A 12,111-nucleotide genomic window follows, 5' to 3' on the forward strand; every position below is an offset into this window, starting at 1 on the left:
ACAGCCTGGAAATAGGCGTGTGAGACTAACTCCTGTTCTCCCTGACAGGGCCTCCCCTAGACCAAGTGCCTCTCCCAGGCAAGAAGTGTCCTCGGTTCCCCCCCGCATATGTTAAAATTTTGAATATCTTATTTTTCATTGCATTTGTAGCTCAGCTCATGATTTTGACGCACAATTTCAATGCATGATTTTCTCTGTCATATAAGATGATAAATTTGCAGGCTAGGTTCTGTAAACCTGTATTTATTCATGCCATATAGAAGCAAATAAAACAAATGCGTTTTCTTTAAGCATATAGAAACTTTTTAATTTTGACAGTAACTGAAATGTACTAACATCTAGAAATGGAACTGTCACCAGCACAGGGTGGGCCAGTATTAAATAGTGTTACAGTAGAAGACAGCGTTGGATGTTAACCCCAGGCCTTTAGTTGAAAGGTCGCTTCTCTCGCCTTTCCCCCATGAACTGAAGCGCAGCATTACAGAGATCCAAAGATTGGCCAATGGCATTTCCAAGTGCTAAAATAGCAAGCAATGTCGGTCTCTCATTGGCCATCAGTGATTGAAGATGTGGTTTAATGAGCCGGAGCTTCAAGGCGAGGGTGGCTCTGTCCACTGCCTTCCGTTGTGCTGCTGGGCCCCAAGTCCCTGGTGGCCAATATGTGACGCTGGGAGAAGAGAGTGGGGTGGCAAGTGGCGGCAGGACTTTTGCCACCAGGGTCTAGCTGCCCAACTTCCTCCTGGTACTGCTGGCCCCCCGTCGCCTTCAGGTAACCCAGGAACTAAGGCAGGAATAGGGCGAGGAAGCGAGTAAAGCCGAGCAAGCAAGGCAAAAGTGAATCTTGTCTTCATGGGCCGCTCGCAATGATGTCCTTTTTCTGTGCCACAGCTGACAACAACATCCCAGACAGAAAAGTAATAGGCCAAAAATAAACCGAGCAGCTGCTGAAGTAGTTCCGCTGGGAGCGTGCTAGACTAACAGGCTCTTCTATCCCCCTTTGTGCACGGGTGGGATGTTTTCTGAAAGTGCAGCAGTGCCTTTAACTGCCACGAGTCCCTCATTTCAGGCTATGCAGCAGGAAAAGACAGCATGGGCTTCTGCACCGAGTTGGCCCACCTGACCTTTCATTCTTCTCTTGCTCTTTGTCAGCAAGGGGAAGAAAAAGAAGCTCTCCCTCAAGCTGGAGTCACAAGGGCGACGTAAGGACGACTTCCTGAGCGCCCGCTCCAGTCCTCTGCTCTGCCAGCTGGCCCATTGAAGGGCTGCCACCACTTTCTCTAGGTTTGTCCATTGGTCTGTATCAGGGTGAGCAACAACCAAGCAGATGGAGTTTCTGTAGTGTAGTGGTTATCACGTTCGCCTCACACACAAAAGGTCGCTGGTTCAAAACCAGGCAGAAATGGGCTGGCTTCCTTTTCCCAGATCCCCTTGCTGTTCAGGAAGGCCTCCTCCTTCTCCTATTGGCCTGTCCGTGGGATAACTCCAACCCCTGCATGACAGAGGGTGCTGACAGCAGTGGAGAAAGCACCTTGGCGTCAGGCTGGAGAACCTAGAGGAGTTAGGCATGTTACCTTTTGGAGGCTTGTGGCTTGGCCTCCTCTGCTGTTGGAGGTTGGCCGGTGGAGGCCGGCTCTTCCTGCTGGCCTCCTCTGCGTGACTTGCCAAAGGAGGAAGTGAGGCAGGAATGGGGCAAAAGAGGAAAGTCGAGCTGAGAAAGGCAGGGCAGAAAATAAGCACATCATTGCAGCTAAATGGGGTTAGTAGATCATCACCATTCGTTCTGCAAAGCCGGGGGAGGTGCGGTTGGCTGCTGGGAGGCAGAATCCTGTGCCTGCCTCTTGGCTTCCCAGGGGCGGCTCCTTGCAGCCCAGGAGAAGCGGGGTTCTAGGGGGACGGAAAAGCAGCAATGGCGAGGCTGAGTGGGCTCCTTTCTGGCCGACATGGTGGGCTGTGATGGGTTTGGGAGTTGCCTGTAAGCCATAAGTGGACTTGGTGCAGTGAAAACCGCTGCTCCATTCTGGCTGACCTGGGGGCGCCATTAATGACTTGGGAGTGGGGGCAGGGCGCTGGCTGTGAGCAAATGGGATCCAGGAAGCCCCAGCCTGCCCCTCCAGGGGCCCAGTCTTCTTCTTCTCTCCTGTCGGGGGGAGCCCGGCCTAGAGCCTGCCCAGCATGTGCTGCAGCTCGAGCATTAAGCCTTCCTGTGGCATAACCGAACTACGGCCTAGTGTAATCAGGGGTAAAGTTTAGATTGTGAATTTATCTTTAATTTCCATGGTAACTTTGCTCTTTTATGCCTATCACTTATAATCCTTAAAACTCCATCTTTCTGTAGTTAATAAATCTGTTTTATGAAACTGGTGTATTTTGCTTGAAGTTCTTGGGAAATCTCAGCTCCATTACAAGGCTGGTTCATGTACTATTCACAGCAAGGGAGGGGTGGACCCTGCGTAATAAACTCACACTGATCAGGCTTCTTATTAAGGCAAGATGGTATGATCCAGAGGCGCAAGGCTGCAGAGCTGGGGGGAATTGGCGGGAGGCTCTCTATCATTAGTGTTATGAGTGGCTGGGAGAAGCATTCATGTAACCCAGTTGGATGTGTCCCTACCTGTGGATGTCTGTGTAAGTGCAATATCTGCCAGAGATTCTCAGTTCCTCACAGCATCATCGTGTGAGAGGGAGCCCAGGCAGTGGTTGCATCCCATAGATCCCATAGGTTCAGGTTGCATCCCATAGATCCCATCACAGACTTTCAACAACCACAGCAGATGTTCACTGAAACAGTGAGAGAGATGGCAAAATAGTGATCTCCAGGGCCTGCAGACATCAAACTATCAGGAATTCTGCGCACAGAGAGGACCCTGCAAGTGGAAAATGCCTTTGGAAAAGACCCTTCTGTCCCCAGCTGTGGTCGTACAGTGCTTAGTGCTCTGCGTTGTGGCCTCAAGAGCCATGGATGCAAGTTGAGTTACGGTGACCTTTTCCTTGTCTCCACATTTCTTAGGTGCCTCCTTCCAACACTTGTCAGAAAAAACAACCGGTTTCTTTTGGAAACATTTGCATTGCAAGGCAGACGCAGTCCTCTCTGTTTCCTCAAAAATTGACCAAAAGGTGGGAGGAGTGGACACATTTGGCAAGGCACCACTGGGTGCTGCATCTCTAACCTCCACTTTACCTGGCAGGTGCCTCTGGGACTTTTCTCCCAGCTGCTCCATTTTTCATCAGTGACAATCAAAAGGAAGATGACATGACATCTGTGTGCAGACATCCCCAGCGAATCACAAGGACGTGTGGCGCAGGCTCTTGTGTTTCAGCAATTGCAGTTGAAGCAACCACCATGCTAATGCCAGTCACAGCAGCCTTTTCATCAACTCCAGGCTTGTGATTTGATTCTTTCCAATGTTTCTCTCCAAAGAAACCTTTTCCTTAGCAAGCAATTACTTGGATAACAAGGAAGGTCTCTTCTGTTTCCCGGAAAGACACAGGAAAATGTGAGCAGAGGAGACAAAGCTATACAACAAGGCACCACTAGGAGTTGAACCTAGGATCTCCTCTTTGCTAGATAAGTACTTTAGCCAGCTAAGCCATGGTGCCTGCCTCAAGAAAATACTTGCAACTGTTCCATTTGATGGTCCAGGACAACACCTGCACATTCCAAACTACAGCCGTTCCCCATTTCCCTCAAGACTTGCAAGGAAGAACTGGCAGGCCAAGCCAGGATCTCCTGGTTACTAGGAAGACACTTCAGCCAGCTCCTCCCAAAGATCACTATCCAGAGACCTTTAAACAGCCACTGCGGATGTTCACCGACAAAGAGATGCCAAAATGGAGTTCTCCACTGCCTGCAGCCATCACGCTACCAGGAGTTCTGCGCACAGAGAGGCCCCTGCTGGTGGCAAAAGGCTTTGGTAGAGACTCTTCTGACACCAGCCGTTCTCATAGACTGTTTAGCACTTTGTGTTGTGGCTTAGCATCCACGGATGCCAGTTGAATTGGGGGACATTTTTCCTGTCTCCACATTTGCCTAATGGCTCCTTTCAACTCTTGTCACCAAAAAGACCTGTTTCTTTTGCAAGCGATGTACAGCTAGGCAAAGGCAGTCTTCTACATTTCCTCAAAAATCACCAAGCTGTGGGGAGAGGAGACACATTCAGCCAAGCTGGATGCTGAATCTCCTCTTTCTTCAGCAGGTGTCTGTGAAGAACATAAATCTCCATTGTGTAGAGGAAAAGAATAGGAGTTTATTACACACAGCGCTGGCGGAGTGGGCTTATTAGGCTCAGGGACATTATTAATTAATTAATTACAATAGAATATATAGATTTTCCAAGGGTGGGGGAAAGTGACGGCGTAGGCAGTTCCAAACCCTGGGATAGGTTTTGCAGCAAGACAAGATAGCACAGTAGCCAATGGTTAACAGGTTACATAATGTCTCCACCCATGGTCTCAAGTTAGCAAGTTAACATTTCATTAATACTTTGATAATATGTTATTAGTATAAAATATATATGTTGAATTCTGATTTGAGGTCCATAGGAATGGAGCAACTCCTTTGATTGTCCAACAGGTACATTCCTAGGGGTTAAAGCAAAGAAACAGTGAAAGTATATGGCAATAAAGATAGTTTTCTGTGTGTCTTTAGGCAGGCATTGGTCCCTGGGAAGGGAGGTGGAAGGATGCCATATCTTATACTGACATGTGCCAACTTTTCGTAAACTCAAGGTTGGCTCTGTGGGAAAAATGTCTCCCTACAGAAGAGACTAACACAATAGGAACAGGGATTCTTTGCTCAATCTGCAACTCTGAATAAGACACAATTCTTTAGTTCTTAGCTCCAACATCTGGCAATTTGCTGACCAGGCCTATCTCAGCAAGCAAGGCTTTCTGTTTACCCAGCTTTCTCTTAGCTGATCACTATTTGCTAGGCCTCTCGCCCCCGGACCATACTCTGGACTTTGGGTCTGGAAAAGAGCTGGCACAAGCCATAGACCAGGTTGTTATATAAAATGCACATGGATTTTAATCCTTCACATACAGTAATGGCAAAGTTCTTGGTTCAGGCTTGTAGCAGTGATGGAATAAGCTGCAGGTTCAAATCAAGTCTCTGGAGTACATCCTCCTCTGGGATGGGCCATTCAGTCCTTTGTACAGAGCTTCAGTTTGTAGCAAAATCTCTCCAGAGGTATGAAGCAGGATTGAAGACAAGATGGAGATGAGGCATCAGCCTTTTATAGTCTCTTGCCATGTGGTCTTTGCTTTCTTTGTCCCAAGGACACTCTGTCCAGCCCGTGGCATAGAAAAACCTTAGAGTTCTCTCCATAGGCAGGTCCCTGCAGACCTTCCTGAGTCACAAGGTGTATCTGTCTTCTCTCAATGGGTCGATTGTGTAGCTGAAATACAGACAGCATAGAGCCAATATTAATAACGTCAACTACAAAAATGATACACATCTAGAGATAGCATCATTATAATCAGCCAATCAGAACCTCTCCATGGACCCCTTACACGACTACCTTTCTACAATATTGGCTGCAAATATAGAACAGTGGTTGCAATGGTGATCTATACAGTTACAAATCATGTCAATAACATCACAGGAGCTGACACGGCATCAGTGAGACTGATACTGGAATAGCCTCCAGTTTTGGTGTCCTCATTTGAAAAAGATGTTGTGAAATTGGAGCTGGGGCAGCAAAGAGCCACCTAATGTTCTGAGGGCTGGAGAAAAATACCTTCTAGTGAGCTACTGAAAGAGCTCAACCTGTTTAGCTTATCAAAAGATTGAAAGGTGATTTCACTGAACTGTTGAAGTGCCTTAATGGAGAGAAAAGATTGGGTATTAAAGGGCTCTTGAATTGAGCAGAGTAAGGCATAACAAGACCCAATGGCTGGAAGGTGAAAAGAGACAAATTCATATTACAGCTAAGGCACAAAAATTCAACAGTGAGGATGATTTACTACAGGAACAAGCTACCAAGGAAAGTGGTGGATTCTCCATCTCCTGATGTCATTTAATGAAGACTAGATGCCTTTCTGGAATGTGTTTGCCTCAAAAGTAGCTCTTGTGTCATACAGGAGGCCTGTGATACGCAGGGGGTCAGATTAGATGCTCTAATGGTCTCTTCGGGCCATAAAGTCGACTAATTTCTGAAAAACTGAGGGTACGTCTACACTACGGGATTATTCCGAATTTACATAAACCGGTTTAGCAAAACAGATTGTATAAAATCGAGTGCGCGCGGCCACACTAAACACATTAAATCGGTGGTGTGCGTCCACGGTCCGAGGCTAGCGTCGATTTCTGGAGCGTTGCACTGTGGGTAGCTATTCCGTAGCTATCCCATAGTTCCCGCAGCCTCCCCCGCCCCTTGGAATTTCCGGGTTGAGATCCCAGTGCCTGATGGGGCAAAAATAATTGTCGCGGGTGGTTCTGGGTAAATGTCGTCAGTCACTCCTTCCTCTGGGAAAGCAACGGCAGACAAGCATTTCGCGCCTTTTTTCCCTGGATTGCCCTGGCAGATGCCATAGCATGGCAATCATGGAGCCTGTTTTGCCTTTTGTGACTGTCACAGTATGTGTACTAGATGCCGCTGACAGAGGCGATTCAGCAGCGCTACACAGCAGCATGCTTTTGCTTTTGCATGACAGTAGAGATGGTTACTAGCCATACTGTACCATCTACCATACCATAAATTGGTAATAAGATGATCATGGTTACCAGTCCTTTTGCACCATTGGCGCAAAAGCCAAAATTGGGAATGACTCCCTGAGTCAATCCCTCCTTTTTGGTATCTAAAAATAGAATCAGTCCTGCCTAGAATATGGGCAAGTGTACTAGAGAACCACTGTATCATAGAACCAGATAGCACAGCTGCTCTGTGTCAGATCCTGCAGAAATTATGAGCTGTATGCTATTCACAAGGGGGTGCTCCAGCAACAACCCCACCTGTTGATTCCGTTCTTCTCCCAGACTTCCTGGGCTACCGTAGCATTGTCCCCCCACTTGTGTGATGAAGTAATAAAGAATGCAGGAATAAGACACAGTGACTTGTTAGTGAGAAATGAGTGGAAGGCAGCCTCCAGCTGCTATGATAGTCCAGACAGGACATTAAGCAGTGTGGGGGAGAGGAGCCCAGCATCCCGCTGCTAGTCCAGAGGCAATTGAATCTTTTCTTTACACATGAAGGGTCGGGGCTGATGGAGCTCAGCCCCCTGTTACTATGACAAAGATGGTTACCAGCCATACTGCACCATCTACGAGGAAAAATTAGGAGCAGGCGCCCTTGATCGACCTCACGGATGCTAGTCAGCATGGTTACCAGTCCTTTTGTACTGCCCCATGTGCCAATAGGCTGATGATGACGATGGATATCAGCCATATTGCACCATCAGCCACCCATGGCGGGGGGGGAAGCAAGGATGTTGGTGTTGAGTGCTGCAGCATCGCGTCTATCTGCAGCACTCAGTAAAGATAGGGTGACATGTAAAAGAGTCAAGAGAGGATTGTTTTCCCTTTCACTTCTGGGGGTGGGGGGGGTGCGTAAATTGCCGAGCTATGCCCTGACACACCGCGGACAATGTGTTTGACCCTAGAAGCATTTGGAGCTCAGCCAAGAATGCAAATGCTTTTCGGAGACTGCAGGAACTGTGGGATAGCTTGAGTCCTCCAGTCCATGAGCGTCCATTTGATTCTTTGGCTTTCCGTTACGCTTGTCACGCAGCAGTGCGCTGAGTTCCTGCTATGGCGTCTGTCTGGAGATTTTTTTTAAATGATTTTGAATTTCGTCTTCTGTAACGGAGCGCTGATAGAACAGATTCGCCTGCCCTTACAGCGATCACATCCGCATGGTCCATGCTGGAGCTCTTTCTTTATTTTGATTTTTAACTGCATCGCCACACGTGCTGATCGGAGCTCCACGCTGGGCAAACAGGAAATATTCAAAAGTTCGCGGGGCTTTTCCTGTCTACCTGGCCACTGCATCCGAGTTCAGATTGCTGTCCAGAGCGGTTAGTGGTGCACTGTGGGATACCACCCGGAGGCCAATACCGTCGATCTGCGGCCACACTAACCCTAATCCGATATGGTAATTCCGATACTAGCGCTACTCCTCTCGTTAGGGAGGAGTACAGAACCCGGTTTAAAGAGCCCTTTATATTGATATAAAGGGCCTCTCAGTGTGGATGGGTGTGGCGTTAAATCAGTTTTACGCTCCTAAAACCGGTTTAAACGCTTAGTGTAGACCAGGCCTGAGGCCAGGTATTGGGAGCAACGTCTGATGTTTCCCTGTCTAGCCGGCTTGCTGCCTAGAACGAACGCTCCTTGAGTGGGGTGATCCACAGGGAGTAGCTCAAACCTCCAAAGTGCCTGGCCAGGGGCAGGACATTGGCGAGGGAGGGGTGCGGCAGTGACATCACAAAGGCCTTTGGCAGGACCTCAGCCTATTGGTCCAAGGTGGTGGGGAGGTGGTGACCTCACAGAGATGCTGACATCAGCCCGGCAGGACAGGGGCGAGGGGCCAGGGAAACCTCAGAGACCCCTGTGACTTCGCTGCAGCAAGTCTCCTTCTCCAGGTCTCTCTCTGAGGACTGAGAGAGTATTCGGGTTCACGGACGTGAGCGCCAGGAGGAACCTCTTTCAAGTTTTCGCCTTCCCTTTTAGTGATTTTACTAGAAAACAGCCGTCCCTGTTTAGGTGGGGTGTCACAGTTCAGATGCCGGTGGCCCCCCCATGTATGGAAGTTCCCGCCCCCTGCTCTGTGTTCGCAGGGCCGGAGAGCAGCATTCCACGGCAGAGATTTGCTCCTGGCTGCCGGAGCAGAGCAGCAGGCTCAGCTGTCAGAACTTCCTGGAGCTAGGAAAGGGGAGGGGCCCAGCCTCTTTAGCAGGAATGCAGGGCAGGTGAGTTCACGGTGGGCATTGTGGGATACTGGCGGAGGCCAGTTATGGTGATTTAATGACCAGCAGCATTTACACTGGCACTCTGTCACTGTAAGTTTGCTGCAAAAAGCTCTAGGCCTCTCATCGAAGTGGTTTTATTTTGTCACCAAAACAGGGCAGTTTTGTCGCCAGACATGGCATTGCAGTGTGTACACCAGCCACATCAAGTTGCTGACCGAGGGAGCATTGTGTGTTCTTCACACACCTGAGCAATATATTTCTGCTGAAACAACTTTGTAGTGCAGACCTGGCCAAAGATTCACTCACACACACAGCTTGCAAGGAAAATGTCACCTGCTCCTCTGCTTTGCAGAATCCAAACACAAGGAAAGCTTGTCAGGGCCTGGTGGAGATGGCAGGGAGTCAGGTGTGGGCAGACACTAGGTCTTACACCCAGGCAGGCACCAGGGCTTAGCTGGCTAGATGGGCCTTTGGTCTAGCCTAGTGTGGTTTTTCTCATGGTTTAAGTTACACTCACGGGCACTGATAATAGTTATTGAAAGTTTGGGAGTTAGGCGCTGATAGATCAGTGGTCCAAGCCCCATGTAGACACCCCGCTCCCTCTAGGACAGGGGCAGGTCTGAGCTCTCGCACCAAACGCTCATTGTGGATGCCAGAACCTGTGAGTGGCTCATTTCATTTGCACCCTGGGTTGAGTCCTGCTTTGTGCACCGTGTCTGAGAATGAAAATCCTAAACCACCCTTTGAAATGACTAATGCAGCAGGATGTGTCATTGTCCCTGCCCCAAAGCCGACAGACCAATGGAGAAATGCCGTCGAGTCCAAGGTAATACTTCACTGCGGTTTTACCATTTCCACTTGCTAAACTCCCTCCTATCTGCCCAGCTCAGGTGTCCTCTGCCTCAGCTGCTGCTCCCGGCCTGCTCTAGAGTCAAACACGCAGGGCCCCCAGGGGAACAGAGGCTGGGACAGGGCAGCAGCCTGGGCTGGGCTGGGCAGATGCTGGGAGTTCTTGTTCCCTGAGAACTGGCCTGGCTCCCTTCTCAACAGCAAACAAATCAATTCCACGCCCCCTCCCCAGAAAAATCAGCCTGGAGCCAAGGGCAGCAGGGAACGATTCCCTCTAGTTCCCACCGAGGCAGGAGAGAACCCAGGGCCTTTCTAGCAGAGCTCATGGAACCGACGTGGGGAAACCAGCCTTTAATAACAGGCAGTTCAAGTTTAAGCTCAGTGTTTTTAGCAATTTTTACAACCTTAAATCACCCTTCAATCGCAGTGTCACTATCCATAACATTGCTTCAGACTTATAGGTTCCCAAGTGCAAAACTCGACATCTCTTCAAACACAAGAGAGTGCAGATCAGTCAGTGTTCAGAGTCATCCCACATAAAAGAATCATGTTGTGGTACATATTGGCCTCATCATGTGGCCGTTGCCTTTCCCTCCGCTCTGTTAAAAGGTTTGGTATTTTGCACAGAAACTTTCTTCCCTCAGGAGAGACCTGGGAACCAAGGCTGCCAGACAAACACCTTTAAGAGGAGGCGTAACCTGTCAAAAAATGATCTCCCTCCTTCGGTTCAGTGACAGCCTGAAATGTTACTTATCCCGGCAGAGCCGGAGGATTGAAAGCAGCTACATCGAATCCCTGTGTAGCTAGCAGGAATGAACACAAACACTCCCTGGTATCTGAAGAGATGTTTAGTTTTACTCTTGGTAAACTAGAAGTCTAAAGGGAAGGAAGGTGGTGCCATATATAAAGAGTGAAACACAAAACAATTATCATAGTTATGCCCATAGTGACTGCAAAATATTTCTATATTCTTCTTATCATCAGTTTATTATTTTCTCTGGCGTCTATACATTGACTATGCCTTGACCAAGAAATTTGAATCCTGATAAAATAATCGACTACCCCTGGTTAAGGCAATGGACTTGATACCCACTCGGGTGTCTCTACCCAGGTTCAGGTACTAACAACAGTGGCTGCCTTTTAGCCATAGCTTTTAATCAGGGCAATACATTGATCCTGTGAAATCATTTCCCTGCCGGAGTCCATCGCCCACATTCCTTAGGGCATTGGGCCACCATGGGGACGTTTCATTTCCCTCCTCAATTTCACACAGAGACACAATTTCCTTTGCACAGATCCATGAACAGCAAAACCTCCCTGTGTCTCTTGTCTGAGCCAAGGCATTCGATTCCATTGACACCTTCTCTCCTGCAATGGCAATGGTCATGCAAACGGGACGAGGCCACCTTCACCTCTGACAGTGAGATATTGGCTCAGCTTTCTTTACGCTGCTGTTGTTAGTCCATGAAACATCAGGGATGGATGCAAGGCTGAGTTCATGCATCAACCCCCTGAAACATTGCAGTGCCCCAGAGAAATCCTGACTCCGGCTATTGGCATGATCTGGTGGAGATTCGACTAGGAACGGGACAGTCTGAATTGTCAGTGTGGGGAATGAACAACAATCTATAGCAATGTCGTTAACCACAAACACACTCTAATCATGCTCCAACCGGAAGGGAAATGGGCAGGAACCCTTGTTGTTCAGCCATGGACACACCTACACTAATGCACAGCCAGGAGTGTGCTGGGGGAGCTGGTCTGAGCAATTGGAAGTGACAATTCAGTGAGAACAGAATCATTGTGTAGTGAAGCACCTATACATCAAGTAGTTGTGGCCGAGTGGTTAAGGCGATGGACTCGAAATCCATTGGGGTCTCCCCAGGCAAGTTTGAATCTTGCCAACTACGGAAGCATTAGTGTATTGTCACTGCTCTTGTTGTAGTGCCTGAGCATCCACAGAGCCAGACCTGGTCTCACTCTGAGGCTGTCTACACTTAAAATGCTGCTGTGACACTGCTATAGCACTGTGGAGTAGACAGTCGCTACAGTGAGTGGAGGGGTTTTCCATCCCTGTAATAGCTACATTGACAGAACAATCTGTCCTTTCATTTAGCACTATCTAACCATGGCTTAGGGCAGCTTAATTATACTGATTCCAGGGTTTTTCACACCCTGAAAGACGTACTTCTTAGAGGGGTTATCCCATCACGCCCCCATTCCCTAGTCCTTCTCGCATGACCTGAGAGCAGCAATACCCACAGTTCAAGAGGTGCAAACAATTCAATGTTTGTTGGGGTAAACTTCCAGCAAGCAACGATTCCAATTTGCTTCCTCGGTATCGCCCTTCCCAGCTCTGAC

General features: G+C 48.6%; 1 non-coding gene across 1 annotated transcript; it reads left to right on the forward strand.

The window, feature by feature from the left end:
* Positions 1-11,578: 11,578 nt before the first annotated feature.
* On the forward strand, positions 11,579-11,660 carry TRNAS-CGA. The gene has a single exon. It is a non-coding gene; the product is annotated as a tRNA-Ser (tRNA).
* The last annotated feature ends 451 nt before the right edge of the window (positions 11,661-12,111 follow it).

Source organism: Mauremys mutica, unplaced genomic scaffold (assembly GCF_020497125.1).
Source record: "Mauremys mutica isolate MM-2020 ecotype Southern unplaced genomic scaffold, ASM2049712v1 000519F_np12_subseq_150393:319720_obj, whole genome shotgun sequence".
NCBI classification, from domain to species: Eukaryota; Metazoa; Chordata; order Testudines; family Geoemydidae; genus Mauremys; species Mauremys mutica.